The sequence below is a fragment of the Pongo abelii genome, chromosome 4 (assembly GCF_028885655.2).
Source record: "Pongo abelii isolate AG06213 chromosome 4, NHGRI_mPonAbe1-v2.0_pri, whole genome shotgun sequence".
NCBI lineage: Eukaryota > Metazoa > Chordata > Mammalia > Primates > Hominidae > Pongo > Pongo abelii.
This window is the reverse complement of record NC_071989.2, coordinates 20,361,667-20,380,408: the sequence shown is the minus strand read 5'-3', so window position 1 is coordinate 20,380,408 and position 18,742 is coordinate 20,361,667. Positions and strand designations below refer to the sequence as shown.

The window sequence follows — 18,742 nt, the reverse complement described above, 5'->3', positions numbered from 1 at the left end:
AATAATGTAGTGATGAAGAGATTTTTTTTTGGTTCCCTTAAGATTTGGTATGTAAAAATAGTTTTGTAGGTATAAATTTGAATACCCAAATTGTATTCTGATGCTTGATTGTAATATCTATTTTGAAATGTATACATTTAAATTGAGAAAATGATTAATTAGAAGACTTAACTATTTTTCGATGGATACCTATAAATAAAATTCATGAAGACATTAGTCAATCAATATAAATATATAAATAAACAGAATCAGATACTAAGAAGCATTGAAAATAATCTTTCTGTTTCTTAATGTCCTAGACAAAAAAAAGTTCAAAGACCTTCTAAGCTGGTTAGTCATCAACCTCATAAGTCAAGCCCTATTTTTGAGCTACATTGGATAACTTATCAGGGTCGTAACTATTAGTACATCAATATAACCTGTCCTTAAAAGTACAGAAAGAGCATATTGAGAGAAGGTCCCAATGAGAGAGAGTTAACTCTCATTCTCTTAGGCACAGTTCAAACTCTTAAAAAACAACAAATAAACAATGATGCTTGCCCTTGAATGTCAAAGAATTTCCCTATTCTAAAAGCAGATGAATCAATTAAAGGATGTTAATGAGGTGATCAGCAAACATCGGGTGTATATTTAAGAATCACTCTGACATAGTGAGTTGAATGGTTTGAACTGTTGTAATAGTGATATGAAGAGACCAGTTAAGAAACTACTTTTAAAAAAACTTTTATTGTAAGTTCACCAGTACATGTGCATGATGTGCAGCTTTTTTACTTGGGTAAATATGATCATGGAGGTTTGTCATACAGATTATTTCATCACCAAGATATGTTAGATAACTAATATCCATTAGTTATTTTTCCTGCTCCTTTCCCTCCTCCTACCCTCTGCCCTCTGATAGGCCCAACTGTGTGTAGATCCCCTCTATGTGTCTGTGTGTTCTCATTATTTAGTTCCCACTTACAAGTGAGAATGTGTGGAATTTGGTTTTCTGTTCCTATGTTAGTTTGCTGAAGATATTTGCCTTTAGCTCCATGCATGTCCCTACAAAGGACATGATCCCCTTCCTTTATATGGCTGCATAGTATTCCATGGTATATATGTACCACATTTTCTTCATCCAGTCTATCACTTATGGGCACGATCATGGAATGTTTTTCCATTTGTTTGTGTCATCTCTGATTTCTTTAAGCAGTGGTTTGTAGTTAGTTCTCTTTGTAGAGATCTTTCACCTCCTTGGTTAGCTGTATTCCTAGGTGTTTTGTTGTTCTTGCAGCTACTGGAAATGTGATTGCATTATTTATTTGGCTCTCAGCTTCAACAAAATTGAGGTATAGAAATGCTACTGAACTGAAGGAGACAGAGACACAAAAAAATTCAAAGATCAACAAATCCAGGAGCTGTTTTTTTTTTTTTTTTGAAAAAGATAATAAATAGCTAAACTGCTAGCTAAACTGATAAAGAAAAAAGAGAGAAGATTCAAGTAAACATAATCAGAAATGATAAGAAGGATATTTTGGCTGACCACACAGAAATACAACCATCAGAGATTATTATAAACACCACCATTCACATAAACTAGAAAATCTAGAAGGAATGAATAAATTCCTAGATATATACACCCTCCCAAGACTGAACCAGGAAGAAATTGAACCATGGAGCAGACCAATAATGAGTTCTGAAATTGAGGCAGTTATAGTCTTCCAACCAAAAAAAAGCCCAGGACCAGATGGATTGACAGCTGAATTCCACCAGACGTACAAAGAAGAGCTGGTATCATTCCTACTGAAACTATTCCAAAAAATTGAAAAGGAGGGACTCCTCCCTAACTCATTCTATGAGCCCAGTATTATTCTGATACCAAAACCTGGAAGAAATACAACACAGAAAAGAAAACTTTAGGCCAATATCCTTGATGAACATTGATGCAAAAATACTGACAAAATGAATCCAGCCCTCATCAAAAAGGGCTCATCCACCACAATCAGGTAGACTTCCTTCCTGGTATGCAAAATTGGGTCAACATATGCCAATCAACAATTGTGATTCCTCACATAAACAGAACTAAAACCACATGATTATCTCAATAGATGTAGAAAAGGGCTTTGATAAAATTCAACATCCCTTCATGTTAGAAACTCTCAATAACCTAGGTACTGAAAGAACATACCTCAAAATAATAAGAGCCGTGTATGACAAACCCGCAGCCAATATCATACTGAATAATCAAAAGCTGGATGCATTCACCTTGAAAAGTGGCATGAGACAAACATGCCCTCTCTCACCACTCCTACTCAATGTAGTATTGGAAGATCTGGCCAGAGCAATCAGGCAAGAGAAGGAAATAAAGGGCATTCAAATATGAAGAGAAGAAGACAAACTATCCCTGTTTGCAGATGACATGATCCTATATGTAGAAAACTCCATTGTTTCAGCCCAAAAGCTTCTTAAGCTGATAAGAAACTTCGGCAAAGTATTGGGATATAAAATCAATGTGCAAAAATTGCTAGCATTTCTGAACACCAGTGACAGTCAAAACAAGACAAATCACAAATGAATTCCCATTCACAATTGCCACAAATAGAATAATATACCTAGGAATACAGCTTAAAAGGGTAGCAATAGATCTCTGCAAGAAGAACTACAAACCACTGTTCCAATGAATGATTATTTTGATTTAGGGGAGAGATAATGGTAAGTTGGACAACAACAGTTGTTTGAGATAAAAGGTGGTAAATGGAATTGAAAAGCTATTTGTGAGGCAAAATGATAATATGTAATGACATGTGTGTGCAGGGGATAAAGAGATCATTATTTCAGTTCCAGAATTCTAGGTTTGTGATGCTTTACAGAAATCTAAGTTGATATTTTAGTAGTCAGTTGGATGTAAAAATCAGAGGAAAGGAATTGTCTAGAGGTATACACGTGAGAGTCTTAGGAATAAGACAAGTGTTTGAAATTCTGGTCTCTGACAAGATTGCCCAAATTTGAGTACTCAGTAAAAAACGAGATAGTTATGAAGAACTCCAACATTTAGACATAGAGAAAGCAAGTCTGGGAAACAGCTTGTGAAGGCAAAACCAGAAATGTGAGAGTAAAAGTAAGAAAATGCTTTGTCTCAGAACTTAAGAAAAGTATGGTTAATGATACAGAAAATTCAAATCAGATAAAGATTAGAAAATGCTCATTGGATTGAATGATATAGAAAATTTTATGAGATATTCATTTGATTGAATGAGAGGAACAGAAACCAAAAAAGAATGATACATGAGGCATAGGCTGGGCATGGTGGCGCACACCTCTAATCCCGGAACTTTGGGAGGCTGAGATGGACAGATCAGTTGAAGCTAGGAGTTCGAGAACAGCCTGGCCAACATGTCGAAACCCTGTGTCTACTAAAAATACAAAAAATAGTGGGGCATCGTGGTGCATGCCTATAATCCCAGCTACTCGGGAGGCTGAGGCAGGAGAATCAATTGAACCAAGATTGTGCCACTGCACTCCAGCTTAGGGGAGACTCTGTCTCAAAAAATTAAAAAAAAATTAAAAAGAAGGAGTGATGTAAGAGATTAAGAGATGGAAGATGGTAGAGGTTACACACACACACACACATACACACATACACACACCACTTTCCACTAAGTTGTGTGGTAAATGAGAGGATAATATAGACTAATCCACCATTCATTTATATAAATATCTGGAGACTCCATTGACAGATCTCCCAAGAAGAGGAAAGAAAGCATCCCGCAAGAAGAAGAAAGAAAATAAATAAGATTATACTCTCATAGTTAATATTCAGTGACAATCTGAGGATCAAAATTAAGACAGCCAATCCAGACATAAAGAGAAAAAATAGTTCTCAACCCACCAAAATACTGCAGGCATAGTACATTTATTATATTTTAAAAATAAAGAATGTATCTTCCAGAATGGAGTATTAGGGCCATGAAAACAAAGAACAAGAAGCAAATACTGGCTTTATTCATCTATAAATGGGTTTTCTTGGACAAATATTACCACATTTTGAGGAAAGATGAATTGGGCTCTCCTAGTCTGATTCCATTAAATATTTAAGTATTACCACCTTCCCTTGCTCTCCTGTTACCATGAACCTCTATTACAATAATTATTTCACTTTTTATTTAGCTGGTTAACAGAATACACTATTGTGAAAACTTCATGTATTGGTCTCCTTAGCATTTAAAGTTCTCTATATAGATTAACTCCTCACCAGTTAAACTAAACACCAGTGATTTTATACATCCCTGATGTATAAGGATTATACTCTGATAGTTAATATTCAATGACTACCTGATTGATCAAAATTAAGATAAATCCAGACATAAAGAAAGAATACAGTTCTCAACCCCCTGAAATACTGCAAACATATTACATTTATTACATTTATTATATTTTAGAACGCACCTTCCAGAATACACTATTGTGTATGTATTATATATCTGCCAGCAAAATTGTTATAACATGATGTAGACTAGTCAATGTGAAAATGGAAATAAAGAAAAGTTCATATCTAATCAGAGATGTAAGTCCAGAGAAATAGGATCATTTCCTCCCATCGGCTTTCCTTGCGGGGGTATACTGAAGTGTATTTGCTGGATTCCAGAGTTTGTCCTTAGGCCTGTATACCCAGAAATTTCATTCTATTATCAAGTAAGAACAAGTTCATCTCTTTAGACCAAACTGCCATTAACCAAGCTCACAACACTGATATATAAAATCAGTACATTTTATGCATCCTATTTGAGGGTACATAACATAGCCCACCAGGAAAGCTGATGGGGGGAAATGATTCTATTCCTCTAGACTAACGTCTCTCATTAGATAGGAGCTTTTCCTTATTTCCATTTTCACCTTTACAAGTCTGCTTCTCATGTATCGCTGTAACAACTTTGTGGGCAGGTACCTTTAATTTTTTATTGCACCTGGCAAATTGCTGTAGACATATTGGCTACTTATAATAAAATAAAAATTCTAAATGTTTGTATAGTTTTATTGGTATAAACTTGAGCATAGGCTGAGCATAAATTGCTTGGCAGCAAACTTGTGTTCAATCTGTACTATCCCTTCACTTATTGAATTATCTTGTGCTGGAAACTAAAACCCTAAGGGTCATGGGTATCATTGTAAACATGGCATATATTTTCAACATCTTGGCCTTTAACAGATAGATATTAGCTAAAAATGAAAAGTTCTGTACTGTATTTGAATGCTTTATTAGCATTAACTTTCACAGGAAACACGGTTGTTATACACCCTCAAAGAACAGATTGCCCATAACATGCTCTGTTTGTGATGAGATATTAAAGACCAGCTCTCATAATTTTTCGCTCCACATTTATAGATTTGTTTCTGCTGACAGAATAGTGGAAATGTAATTAAATGTTTAGCTTAATTAAAATGGAAAATAAAGGTTTGTTCTCAGAAATTCAGTGCAGCTCCAAAATAGCAAATGTGAGTGATTATGTATCTCAAAAGCATGGTACTACTGGTTTCTACATGTATATATTTTTTTCTAATTCTCAAATATAATAACATTCATATATTATGTAATTCCCAAAGCAAACTGTGCATTGCCATCACACATAGACACATCTCTACACACACAAGATGTATATGCAGAAGTCATATTAAGTTTAGAATAATATTTATATACAAAAATTGATCAAAGTTGGCCTAGTGAATTGATGTGATATGCTACATATTGAGAAACTCCCAGAATATGTCTATATGAGGGGTCAGCCAAATTTTTCTGTAAAGAGCCAGATAGTAAATGTTTTGAGCTTTGCAGGCCATATGGTCTCTGTCAAAACTACTCAATTCTGCTGTTGTAGCATGAAGCAGCCACAGACTATAATCAAGTGGGCCTGACTGTGTTCCAGTAAATCTTTATTTATGGACACTGAAATTTGAATTTTATGTAATCTTCATATTTCACTAGTCTTATTTTGATTTTTCTTAACCATTTAAAAGATGTAAAAACATTCTTAGTTCACATACCATACAAAAACAAGTGGCAGGCCCGATGACTTATGACACACACACACACACACACACACACACACACTTTCCACATACTGCACTTCAAACTATTAAATAAATATCTCTGATTTCAACTCCCGCTACTCTCTCTCTTGCTAACTCTGCACTATTCACACTTTCTTTCTTCCATGAGCAATCCATCATTTCTATATTTTGAGTCATGCTTAAAAATTCCTTTCATATTCAAAGATTTCATGGATATTTAACTGTAATAGTTTCTTGGTATTTTTATGTATTCTTTTTTCTCAAAATTATATATTTATTCAATTTTTTTCAAGCATGAATCAACTCAGCACTGTATTTTTGTGGAATGATGCCTAAGTCAACATTCTTTATGTATTTACTCTTGGAATGCATTTTTGCTATGTGTCAGATTAGCATCTTTATTTCAAATGGTTAGCCAGTTGACTATAATCAATTGAATAATCCATCATTTTCCTTTGGAATTTGAAATGCACTTGGTAATATATTAAATCTTTTCACCACTTGTTATCTAATCTGGATTGTTTTCGGTTGCACTGAATTATTTCTTTACTTATATATAATCTATATTTTTAAAATTATATTCAAAGTGTATTTGATGTTTATTATTTACTTTAATATGACTTCTCCTACTCAAAAGCGTCTTGGTACTTCCAGTGAATCAATTTTGAAATGAAATTTACATCATAGCCAACCTAAAAAAATTTAACTCAATATTTGGATGTGGTTGTGTAAAGTTCTTAAAATAGTTACGTGAAAATTGACCTATTTAATTTTCTCATTAAAAAAGAGATGTATCACTTTTGTCTTATAAATGCATATTTCCCTCTAAGTTAACTAATATTATAAGAAATTTTTGTTGTGATTTTGAAAGGAACTGTTTTATATATTTTAATGTTTCATTATATTTTTAACATATTTTATAAAATTAATGTATTAAACAGATTTAACATGCATAGAGCAGCTAAGTACTGTGTTTCATGATGTATGTTTAAAACAACATTATATCTTTATAATCATGGTAATGATGAATCCAAACAACTACAAAATGTAGTTTCTAATTATAAAATGCCATGTGCTAATTTAGGAATATATGAAAACAGGGAGAAGTAGAAAAATAGAAAATCAAAAGTAAGTTCATATTTCATCAGTCTGAGCACTAACACTTATTTGTTTCTAATTATCATTTTAATGAGCATCTTGGTTGCTGTTATTGTAGACATTGTAGATATCCTCATAGTTTAAAAATTCTAACAGTTCCAAATATTTAAATGAGAAGAAAAGTTTTTCCTTCAAGCTCCATTCCCTAAAGTAATTCCTATTTTAAATTCTTTTGGTAGACAATATTATTATAAATAATTTTATTATTCTCATAACTTGTGAAAAAATTGTTTATCTGTTAACTCCCTACTTCTGTGGAAAATAAATTTAACACACTTAAATGATGTATTTCCTCCCAAACCCTTCTGCTTGCCATCTCTAATTCTTCTAGTCTGTGCCTTTATGGTTAAAAAAAAATTCTCTTTGATTTCTCCAATCAAGTTGTTATCTGTTGATGCCCTACTTTTAACAAAAATAATGAAATCTATATACTTACCCCCTCCCATCTTGCCTTTTCAATCTTGTGACATATTAGTGTGTTATATGTTATTGAATTTTATATTGATTTGAACACCTAGTTGTTCTCTTATTTTCTGACTTTATCAAAAGAAAATTCAATAAATATGTTAATGCCCATAAGGAATTCTATCTCTTTCAGATTGTTACTCAAAGGACAATCTCCAAATGTCAAGTGCTAATGGTCATCCTCCAAACATGTCTAATCATAGAAATCAATTTATGAAAGGTTGTTAAATATCCAGATGTTTAGACGTCTTTACTGAAGAAGCTGATTTAGTTGGTCTAAGAAGATCCAAAATTAGTTTTATAATTAGGCAAAATTGACCTAATGATTCTTTTGTCTGAATCTATATTCTTACCAGTATTGTTTGCATCAGTGTCTTCCTTTTGTTTACTTATTTTTCATTCTTTCTCATTTGGTTATTAACCATCTTACATAACTTCAAAATTATATATATATATGTGTGTATGCAAAGGTATATGTATGTGTGTGTATATGTATGCATGTGTGTAGATATGTGTATATATATATATAGAAATTGTTGACGAAGAACAGTCTCCTAAGTTTAATGTCTAATGGTCATTTCTCAAACTTATTTAATCATAAGAATCAATTTATCAATTCATGGAAAGTGTGTGTATGTGTGTGTGTGTATACATATATATATATATACTTTGTTTATATATAAGTGTGGACTAAATTCCTGAAGTTTTCATGTTCAAATATACTTATTTTGCCATTATTTTTGATTGGATAATATGGCAAGTTATGCAGTAAATGCCAGATTTTAGCATCTGTTCAGATTAGGCTCTGCTGCTGTCTTCTAGTATTCAGTGCCACTGGTGAGATATCTGGTGTCATTCGGATGTTTATTTCTCAGTAGATAATCTGCTTTATTTATTTTTGTTTCTACATAGAGTTCATTAGAATTTGTCTTTAGTTCTGGCATTTTCAAATTTCTCCAGAAATGTGTAGGTATTTTTCCCATTATTCTCTTTTAGAATTTTGTGTGTTATTTCAATGATGAAGACTTGTGTCTTCCCTCAATCACAGGGATTCTTAACTCACTTTATTGGCTCTTCAAATTTACTTTTTTTTTTGTCTGTTATTTGGAACTCCTTGTAGATAGATAGCGGAATTTGGCACACCCACTGTTCCTCAACTCATTTTATTGGGTCTTCAAATTTACTTTTTATTTTCTCTGTTATTTGGAACTCCTTGTAGATAGATAGTGGAATTTGACACACCGACTATTCCTCTTTATATTCATGTGATGTTTCTCTTTGTAGTGATTTCTTCAATGCCATACATTTTAAGTCTTTTCTTCTTTATCAACAATGTATTCTGTAGTATAGCCATTCTGTAATCCAACCCATCTATTGAAGTATTTATAAAGGTTTGACATCTTTTAAATTTACAAATATTTTCTATCCAAGAGTTTTATTTATTCATTTCCAAAGTTAATAATTGTTCCATCTTAGATATCTTCATTACTGCTTAAGTTTCCTCATACATTGGCTAATCCTTGGTGGCCTATTCATATTTATGAAAAATGAAGTTAATTAATGAGTGTAGAAGACAATAGCTTACCATGAAATTGGGTGAAGTGTTCTCTCCAAGCGACCCCACCCTTTAAAGGGAGGGCTCAATGCAAGAATTATATATATGGAAGGAGCTGGATATTGAGACCTCCTTCAGCATTCATGTGAGGAACAGGATGACAGGTGAGAGACAATGCTCAGTTGCTAAAATAATGATGATTTCGCCTTGATGTAATAGTCTCTCTGCTTTGCAGAAAACAGGAGATTATCTTGAGGGTTGGGGGAGCTGTTGCTGGAGGCTTGGTAAGAAAAGGAAGTGGCTTGGACCAGTAAAAATAGTAAAAATCAGTCCAACCAGATCCAGACCATGTCATGGCCTTGCTGATGAATTAGAAAACTAAATGAGAGCTATGAAGGACAATCCCTAGCAAACTGGATTAAGAGCAAACAGCAAGTAGTTGGCTTTAGGTAAGAGCACACATATCACTGTGACACGAGAACGAACTAAAAATATGTTACAAAAAATGATATATTAGATGCAAGTAGTTTACTAGATTTTCTGACAAGAAAAAGTAGTTATTTTGTTATTATATCTGTTTTATAAATAAAATTGATATAAAATCATTTGTTAGTAGAGGAGAAAAGGAGGTTGTAGGACAGGGAAGAGACAAATAATTGAGAATTTTCATTTTGGACATTTTTTTTAAAAAAATGGGAAATAAAGTACAATTACTAGGAAGAGACATTTGCCCATTTGAAGTCTGTGTTTACAATCTGAAGACAGAACAATTTAGAGAGTAGTGTGACATTTATCCAGCAACTCAAAACTTTAACAGAAAATGACTATTTTAATCTTCTACCCACAACCCTCCAACATGTACAAGTACACACACACACACACACAGCTACATACTGATATTTATATATGTTGCAATTTTAATAAAGTTTGCAGATTTGAATAACTTCGTGGAGTTTGTTGTGCCTTTTTAACTTTCTAAACTGGGCCAAAAGCATTGCTTGACTCTTCTAAACTGGTTTTAATACACACTTATCTTTTCACATCCTAATGTATACTTATTCTAGCTGATTTCAGACAAAGTTCATTAAAATTGGTAAAGGCAACACTGATAATGTTCTAAAATGATTGAGTAGGTTCACATCATAATTAATTTGCATGTAAACTGTGACAATTTAGCAGAAAACACACCCAATAGGTGAATTCCTTTTTTTTTTTTTTCTTGGTTGGGTTCCTTTTTGACTTTTTCTCTGTTTCACATACACATTGTTGTGCTCTACAGATTCTGTGATTGGCAAACCAATCCTCTTTATCTCTAGGCTCTGATTTTTGTCCTCTGGAACTCTGAAATAGAGAAAAATCTATATCTCCCCTGAACAGATTGTGGATGGCAGCAGATCCCTTCTTTAGTCCTGCCTTTCACTTTTCAGAGAAGTAGGTAATCTCAATAGCACAAGATGTTAACAAATGAACCATATTGATATCTCTGCAAATCATTCCCTATTTTTCTTTTGTAATGTGTTCTCGTCCTTGTTGTGGTCACTTATAACTTAGTCACATTTGGAAATATGTTATATATATGTACAGTTTGGTAAAATCATAGTGGCAACTGAGAGGTTGTGTCTATTGTTATATTATTTACTGAGCATATACATGCATCATATACTCTAAGAGGTAAATTACATAAGTTATTGCCATCAGTATGTGTAATTAGTACAACTTATCTTCCAGAAATGTGCTATTATACCATTAAAAGATGTGCAAACTGAGAGCCAGTACTTATTAAAGGCAATGAACCAAATAAGTGGCAAAGCTAAAATTTGACTGAAGTTAGTCCTATCCAAAGTGTAAAGATTTGTTTTCAAATTCCATTAAAAAATAAACGAATGGCATAAGAACTGTATCTAACATATGTGCAATAAAGTTCTGGGGGAATTCAGAAATGGTTAATTAAATGGGGCCAATGATGTTTCAATAGAAAAGTTCTATCAATTGGATCCCTTTAATGTGTGAAGTAAAATTCAAAACATAGTAGAAATGTACCGGAAAGATTTAGGGGACTTTAGAAAGGAAAATTCTGCCTTGAGGAATGTGATAAGGAAACCATCAATGTCAATAATGACTAGTTAGTAACAATGAGCAGAACATATGGTTAGGGACACTGTGTAAAACTGCCAACCCTGATATATGAATATTGGCAGCTTGAGGAATTTTTAGATAGACAGAGAAGGACAATGACAGTGCCACTTTGAAAATGACTTGAGGCCTATGTGTATGCTCAGTGTGACTGCAGTATTCCGGGAATAACCTATCCCTACCTACACTTTAATTTTGCCACTCTGAGGGCCTAATGCTGAGCAGAACAATGAATTTAAAACCTGATTTTCACTGTTCACCTGAGCCTGCGGTGTAATTCTCAATTGCCTATGGTGACCGAAAGGCCTGGGCTTATACAACACAAGAGACCTACAGAGAAATTATTTCAGTACACCACATGCAATTGACTTGCAGTAAAAAAAGGAAAAAGAATAATGACATAAGGCATCCTGAGATATGAAAATGAAATCCCATTTTATCTAACCAATCTTCCTAGAGTCCCAAATTAACCCTGGCAATATGGAATTTATTTTGGACACACTTTCTGGACAATGCTTCAGAGACACTGTTCTCTTTTTAGCCTGTTCTGTTCTTTATGAGGTTGATGGCCTCTATACATTTTTTCCTGAGTTAAAAATAATCAGACTTTATGTCATGTTCTAAGTTTTCTTTCAAGGTAGTAATATAAATAGCATTTATTATATAACACCTACTCTTCCTCTTATGCCCTCAAACACATATTCACCTATACACTCAGTAGGGGAAAGTACTAGAATTCACATTTCAACTGCTTGCTTTCAATACAATCTTTAATTTTCTCCATGAATAAGTATATATGCTTACCACTTGGCAGTCCTTTTATAAAGCAACATTGAATAAGCAAGGAAATGGTAAAGCATAGCTAATCACACATTCTCAAAAGAAGATCAAGTTTCCCATGCATTAAAATAAAAAGAAATTATGAGACTTCATTTGACAATTTTGCATGCTGTAGAATATGTAAATCTCTACTATACTAAGTTAATTTGATCTATCTTTAGTTATGTCATTTTTTCACAGTAACCAAACCTTGCCCTGGAGTTGCCACATTTTGACTTTGCCAACCTTTCCAAATGTGAGTAAACTTCTGTTTACTAATTAGTAATATAAAGTTACATTTTACTAAAATGGCTTTTTAAATTCATATCAACTAAATATTTTGTAGTGTTTTCTGATCAACTCTTCAGACTTTTCCTTTATAGTGCCATTTTCTTCTCCCTTCTTTTCTCTCCTCTATTTTTCTCCTTTCCATTCTCATCTTTCACCTGCTCTTTCTTTCTCTCATCATCTAGCTAGTTCTATCACTGATCCCTTAGAAACTTTCCTCTCTTCCATTAGGGGCTTTACAGCATATATCATTATTATTATTATCAACATAATCATCTGTGGCTGACTCATAAAATTTTGTCTCCTCATAAGCTATTTTCCCAAGCCACAATCTAATATTGCCAACTGACTCTTGGCTATCTCTTCAAAATGTTTGGCTAACACCTCAACATCAGCATATTTCAAACCAAAACTATTATATTTCTAACCAGATCTTACAACTTTCTTCTCACTTTCTCCTACTGACAGTGCCACTTTTTTTCTTCCAGGATCAAGCTTTAAAACTCTTATTTTTAGCTCCACTATGTTATGTGTAATCCTTTCTCTAAATGTCTCCAATTTGTTTACTTTTCCCTTTTTTATTCTTATACTAAGTTAAAGGTATTCATTATATCTTTTTGGTTGTAACTATAAATTACAGCTTTTTTATCCTGTAACACAACCAGCAGAGTGCTAATCAACCATTGTGTATTCAGTCACTATAGTTACTAATCTATTAAAATCTTGGATTGTGTAGACAGCGTCCCCACTAGGCCAACCCCATCCCTGTATTGGGCTCTTATTCTAATTCATCTGTTCCCACAACTTATTATGTAAGGGACAAAAACTAGGAACACTTTTCCTACTGTCTCCCACCCCCTCACCATATAGTTTGGTCTTACTGCAATGATACGCAAGGTCAGCACTCCTGTTCTGTGACGGTCATCCTACATACCTAATTAACAAAAGAGATGATAGTTGAATTGGGGGACTATATGAATCTGAAAGAACTTGAGATGGAACTTAATACATAATTTGAGAATTATCGATAAAACAAGATAAGTGGAGCTTGATTCATTGGATTGGTAGAAGTGGTGAGTAGGGCTGCTTCATGAGCTTGTGACCTCTGCAGTTGCATAAAGCCCCGCATTCAGAATTGGCCTCATGCTTGGTATTAATGCTCTGCTGTGGTCATCCTGAAATTCTCAATAATTTTTAACAATCCTGACATTTTCATTTTGCACTGTTTTCTCATTCTCCCAATTATGTAGCTAGTCCTGGTGGTAAGAAAAACACTGAGGCTAGTGTCCAGAATTATTATTATTATTACTATTACTATTATTATTATTATTATTACTATTACTATTATTATTATTATTGAGACAGAGTTTCATTTTTTTTTGCCCAGGCTGGAGCGCAATGGCGCAATCTGAACTCACTGCAACCTCCGCCTCCCAGGTTCAAGCGATTATCTTGCCTCAGCCTCCCGAGTAGCTGGGATTATAGGTGCCTGCCACCATGCCCTGCTAATCTCGTACTTTTAGTAGAAACGGGATTTCACCATATTGGCCAGGCTGGTCTCAAATTCCTGACCTCAGGTGATACACCCACCTCGGCCTTCCAAAGTGCTAGGATCATAGGCGTGAGTCACCGTGCCCGGTTGTGTCCACAGTTTTATGTGGGCAATTGTGGAGGAATTATGTGTATATATGTGTGTGTTTAGAAGGGGTGTGTGTGTGTGCGGGCGTGTGTGTGTGTGTGTGTGTATGTGTGTGTAAATAATGGTTCCTTCAATGATGTGAGAAGCCCTAAATGAGAAACAGGTCTGGCATCTTCTTAAATCTCCTGTGTTTTCAGGGACTTCATCTTATATTTTACTTTTTCTCTTTTTCCTTAGCACCTTATTATCTTTTATAGTTAACTTTCTCTTTAACTAGGTAAATTATCTTCCACTCAAACAGTGATAATAATAATTTAACATTTCTTTCTTGAATTCCATGATGCTTTGTTTCAATTTTACGATTCTCTTCTTCCTTTATTGAAAAATAATTCCACCTTGTTCTGTATTTTTTCATTTACTGCCAGGCTGTCTTCTTTTGCCATCAATTTCTTGACTGCCAATTCCAGTGTTACAAATAGCCAAACTTAACATGAGAGTTCACTTCTTATGCTACCAAAGTTAATATGATTCATTTATCTAAGCTTGGCAGCCTTCTCTTTTTCATTAATTTTGTGACCCTAAACTCGTGATTTTTTGTCTTGCATCTATGACTGCTTATTTTCCTCTTGAAAGGATTCCCCCCCCTTAACTCACACTACAATACTAATACTGTTTACGGTTCTGTCCTTCTTTCTGCCATCCTTGAAAAAAATCCATGAAAAACAGATATTGAACAATTATATATAAATGCCTCCTCAAATTTTATTTTGAACTCTGAATTGTTCTCTTAGCATGCAACTAATAACCAACAGGACAATCATTTGTTGATATCTAATGGTCCTATCAAAGTCAATGTGACCTCAAATCAATTTATTATCTCCTTCCTTCAAACTAGTCCTCCTCTGACAGTGCCCTCCCTGATGATACAAACGCTCTAGCCAGATTCACGAGAACAGCCTGGAATTGTCCCTTGCTCATCACACCCATCCATTTCCAAAGTCAATAACCAAAGTCATCCTATTTTAATTTTTTATTATTTTAAAGTAGTTTAGCCCATCTTCATACTTGTTTCTCTAACAAAACTTATGTAACCAATAAACTCGTAATAACATTCTAGATTCTTCTGGATAACTTCTAAACTGGTCCCCATGTATTGAATTTTACTCCCCTAAGCTTGGCCACTTTGCCAGCAGGGCGGAGACTTAGTTGTGAAATCAAATATTACCATTTCATTATCCTGGTTAAAATCACCAATTTAATGTAGTCCAAGGCCTCTAACATGAATATAACTTCTGCATGGTCACTTTGCCCTGATTTTCCATTTCATGTTTCCAGCCTGCTTCTATCTGACTTTCTTGTTGTATACAAGGTTTTATGAATATCTTTTAACACCCTGTCATGCTCTCTGCCCTCTTCCCGTCATTTTAGAGTAATATCTCTTTATTGTCCAACTTAGCTCTTCTAAGAAACTTTCTCTACATACTCAAGATGAATTAAGAAACTTTCATGACATCCTATGCATGCCTTTATAATAGTATTGCATTATGATGAAATGTTGACATTTATGCATCCTCCACTGTATTATAAGCTTCTTGAGGTATGGGCCATAGCTTACCATTGTTGCAGTCCATAAACCTTGCACTTAGGTTGACCTGCAATCAGTTGAAGCAAATGCTGGGATAGAAAACTTTAAAGTATACTTTCTAGTGGTTCTCAAAGAATTTAGGGTTTACCTCTGCATAAGGATATGATTATGGACACATTATGTTACTCTCTGCTGAGTACCTAGGTATAGATGAAAACAAAGTGGTACTGGAAGCCTAGATACGGGAGTAATTGATGCTTGAGATTGTCCAGCAATGGCCCAGAAAAGGAGGTTGAATTTTGTAAATGTTTTTTCCATTTTATTCATCTTCTCAGAAATGCCTGAGTTCTATAGTAAGTCTGCTTTGGGGATCTTAAGAGAGAGTATAAAAGTCAGTCAAAACATATCATAAATGTGATATATGCTATAACAGTGTACAGCCATCCAGAATATTCTGTGGAACTATTTTTAAATTTAAATAGCTAGGGCCACATTCTTTGGAGATTCTGGTGCATAGGTCTCTAGAGAGACACTTGCTTTTTAAAATATTTTATTTTGTTTTAAAAGTTTTTCCATTCATCAATTTCTACTTTAGGCCTCCTTATTATTTAAAACCTACCTCAAATTCTACCTATCCCAACAATGCTTTATCAACTCATTGAAAGTAATTATTTTTAATATATAAGGGACATTATCCTTATATAGCTTATGGAATTTATGGTATTGCATTATATTTTAGTAACGTATTTCTAGTTTCTTAGCTTCTTTATATCCCTCTACAAAACCTAGATCATTGCTTTGTTAGCTGATATTCTGTTTGTATTTTCCGAATAAATCTAGTCAGGTGTACATATATTCATATATGTATGTATATATATGTATGTTCACAGAGACCCATATTGTTTTGGTAATGTGTAAGAAAGAACAATAGAAATTTCAGAACTTTCTAGCGTATCCCCTGAATGAGCATTAAGACAATTTAAATCCGTTATATTTCCCAATTAGGAATAACATGATAGAGAAATGGATATGAACAGAAATTATGAAAGACAAGAAAATGATCAATAAACATTCTAGTAACCACATGAACAGAAATTAAAACAATGAGATATTAATTTTCAACTGTTGAATAAGCAAATAGAAGAAAATGGTATTGCTAGAAGGTAGTGAGGAACTATTTAACCTTTTACACTTCACTAATGGTGTTGGGAACCAGTAATCATGAATTTCAAGAAATGTTCATATATTTTACTTAGTAGTTTCAATTTCAGTAATCTTTTCAAGTGCCATAGTCAAAGACCCAGGAAAGATTTATAAACTGTGATGTTCATTAAATCATTGTTTATATCAAAAACTTGGGAACAACATTAATGTTCAGTAATAGAGAAAATCCAAAACATGTACACTGTAGAATATAATGCTGACAATTTACTGAAAATATTCCATAAGAACTTCTAGTGACAGAAAAATCTGATATATTAAATGTTAAGAGGCACAATATATGCATCATTTTTCAAAGTCTCTCATAAGATGTTCCAAAGGAAAATAGTAATTTTGAGTTACTATATATTACTATACTTTAGTGAATGGGCATAAATGCACGTTAGTAAATTGAATATAGTTCTGAAAAGATCAATGATTTAGTCAACCTTAAGTTCTGATTCATTGAATATTAATAAAATAACCCTTTTTTTGTAAGCAAAAGTCATTAAAATGATTTTGAACATTTGCCTCTTTACTGGTACTATAAATATTGTGCCCTGAGTGCAATATAATATTTCTTTGGTGGTTAAGAATCTTAAAATGCCTCAGGATCTTCTAAATGTCAATTTTCATTACATAGCACCAAAAAGTTAAATGCAGATATGGGAGGATGAACTGAGTGAGTACTATCCCCAGGATATTCTATGAAAGCTATAGTTTTTTTTTAATGAAAAGCTTCCAGGTAAGATTTTGTTTATTTGTGACTTGCCTCTTTCTGCTATAAAGGAAGCACAGAAAGCAAATACGATTTATAATAGTAGTACACATTTACTGAGCACTTACAACTGGGATTTAGCTAGCCATTATCCAAAGTCTTTGTTATGCCAAAGACTATACTAGACCTTTTGGCACACTTAAAGTTTTTTTGTTTTTTTTTTAAAGCTTTCAACAGCTCTATCAGATGAGGGTAGTATCCTAGTCTAAAAGTGAGGTATTATGTTCAGACAGTAAAACAACCTGGTTCAACAACTCTGTATTTAATATGAGTGGTCAACATATGGCTTCACTCTATGTCTTCCAATGCCAGTCTTGAGTTATGTATATTATACCTAGCTGCATTAAGACATTTCTTGTACCAGATACACATTTATAGCTTGCATTCGATTAAGAAACAGATATGCAAATATATAATGATAAAAAAACAAGTTTATATACATTTTACTATATGCCAGTTTTCTATGCATATTTAATTCTCCTAGGAAGCCTAGAAATAGGTGTGACGGTTTATTATATGTTTCAATGTGACTGGGCTAAGTGGTGCTTAGGTAGCTGGCAAAACAGTACTTCAAAGTGCATCCAAGGGTATTTCTGGAAGAGCTTAGCATTTACCATGGTAGACCACCTTGTCAATGTGAGTGTGCATCATCCAATCCATTGAGTGCCTGAGTAGAATAAAAAGGAAAAGGAAAGGACAAATTTGCTTTCTGCTTGAGCTGGAATATCTTTTCCTGTCCTTGAGCACTGGTGCTCAAGCCTTCATGTTTGGACTGGAAATACACCAGCAGCTTTCCTAGGCCTCCAGCTTGCAGGCGCAGATCATGGGACTTCTTAGCCTCCATAATTGCATGAGCTTTTTCTCTATATATCTTTTTCTACATCTCTCTCTGTCTCTCTCTCTCTCTCTCTGTCTCTCTCTCTATATATATATATACACACACATATATATTCTCTTTCTATATATATATATACACAGAGACGCACATGTACATCTCTCTCAGTATATATATACGTATATATACGTATATACGTGTATATATATATATGTATATACGTATATACACGTATATATATA

The 18,742-nt window shown here is 33.7% G+C and overlaps 1 protein-coding gene across 1 annotated transcript in view; it reads left to right on the top strand.

Moving 5' to 3' along the window:
- LOC100438597 (nuclear pore complex protein Nup50-like) overlaps nt 1-18,742 on the top strand; it is a 338,065-nt gene that overhangs the window by 305,993 nt on the left and 13,330 nt on the right. Inside the window, exon 3 of the mRNA XM_054555441.1 lies at nt 12,377-12,431. The gene's annotated coding sequence lies outside the window, so the exon portion shown is untranslated. The remainder of the gene's footprint in view (nt 1-12,376; nt 12,432-18,742) is intronic.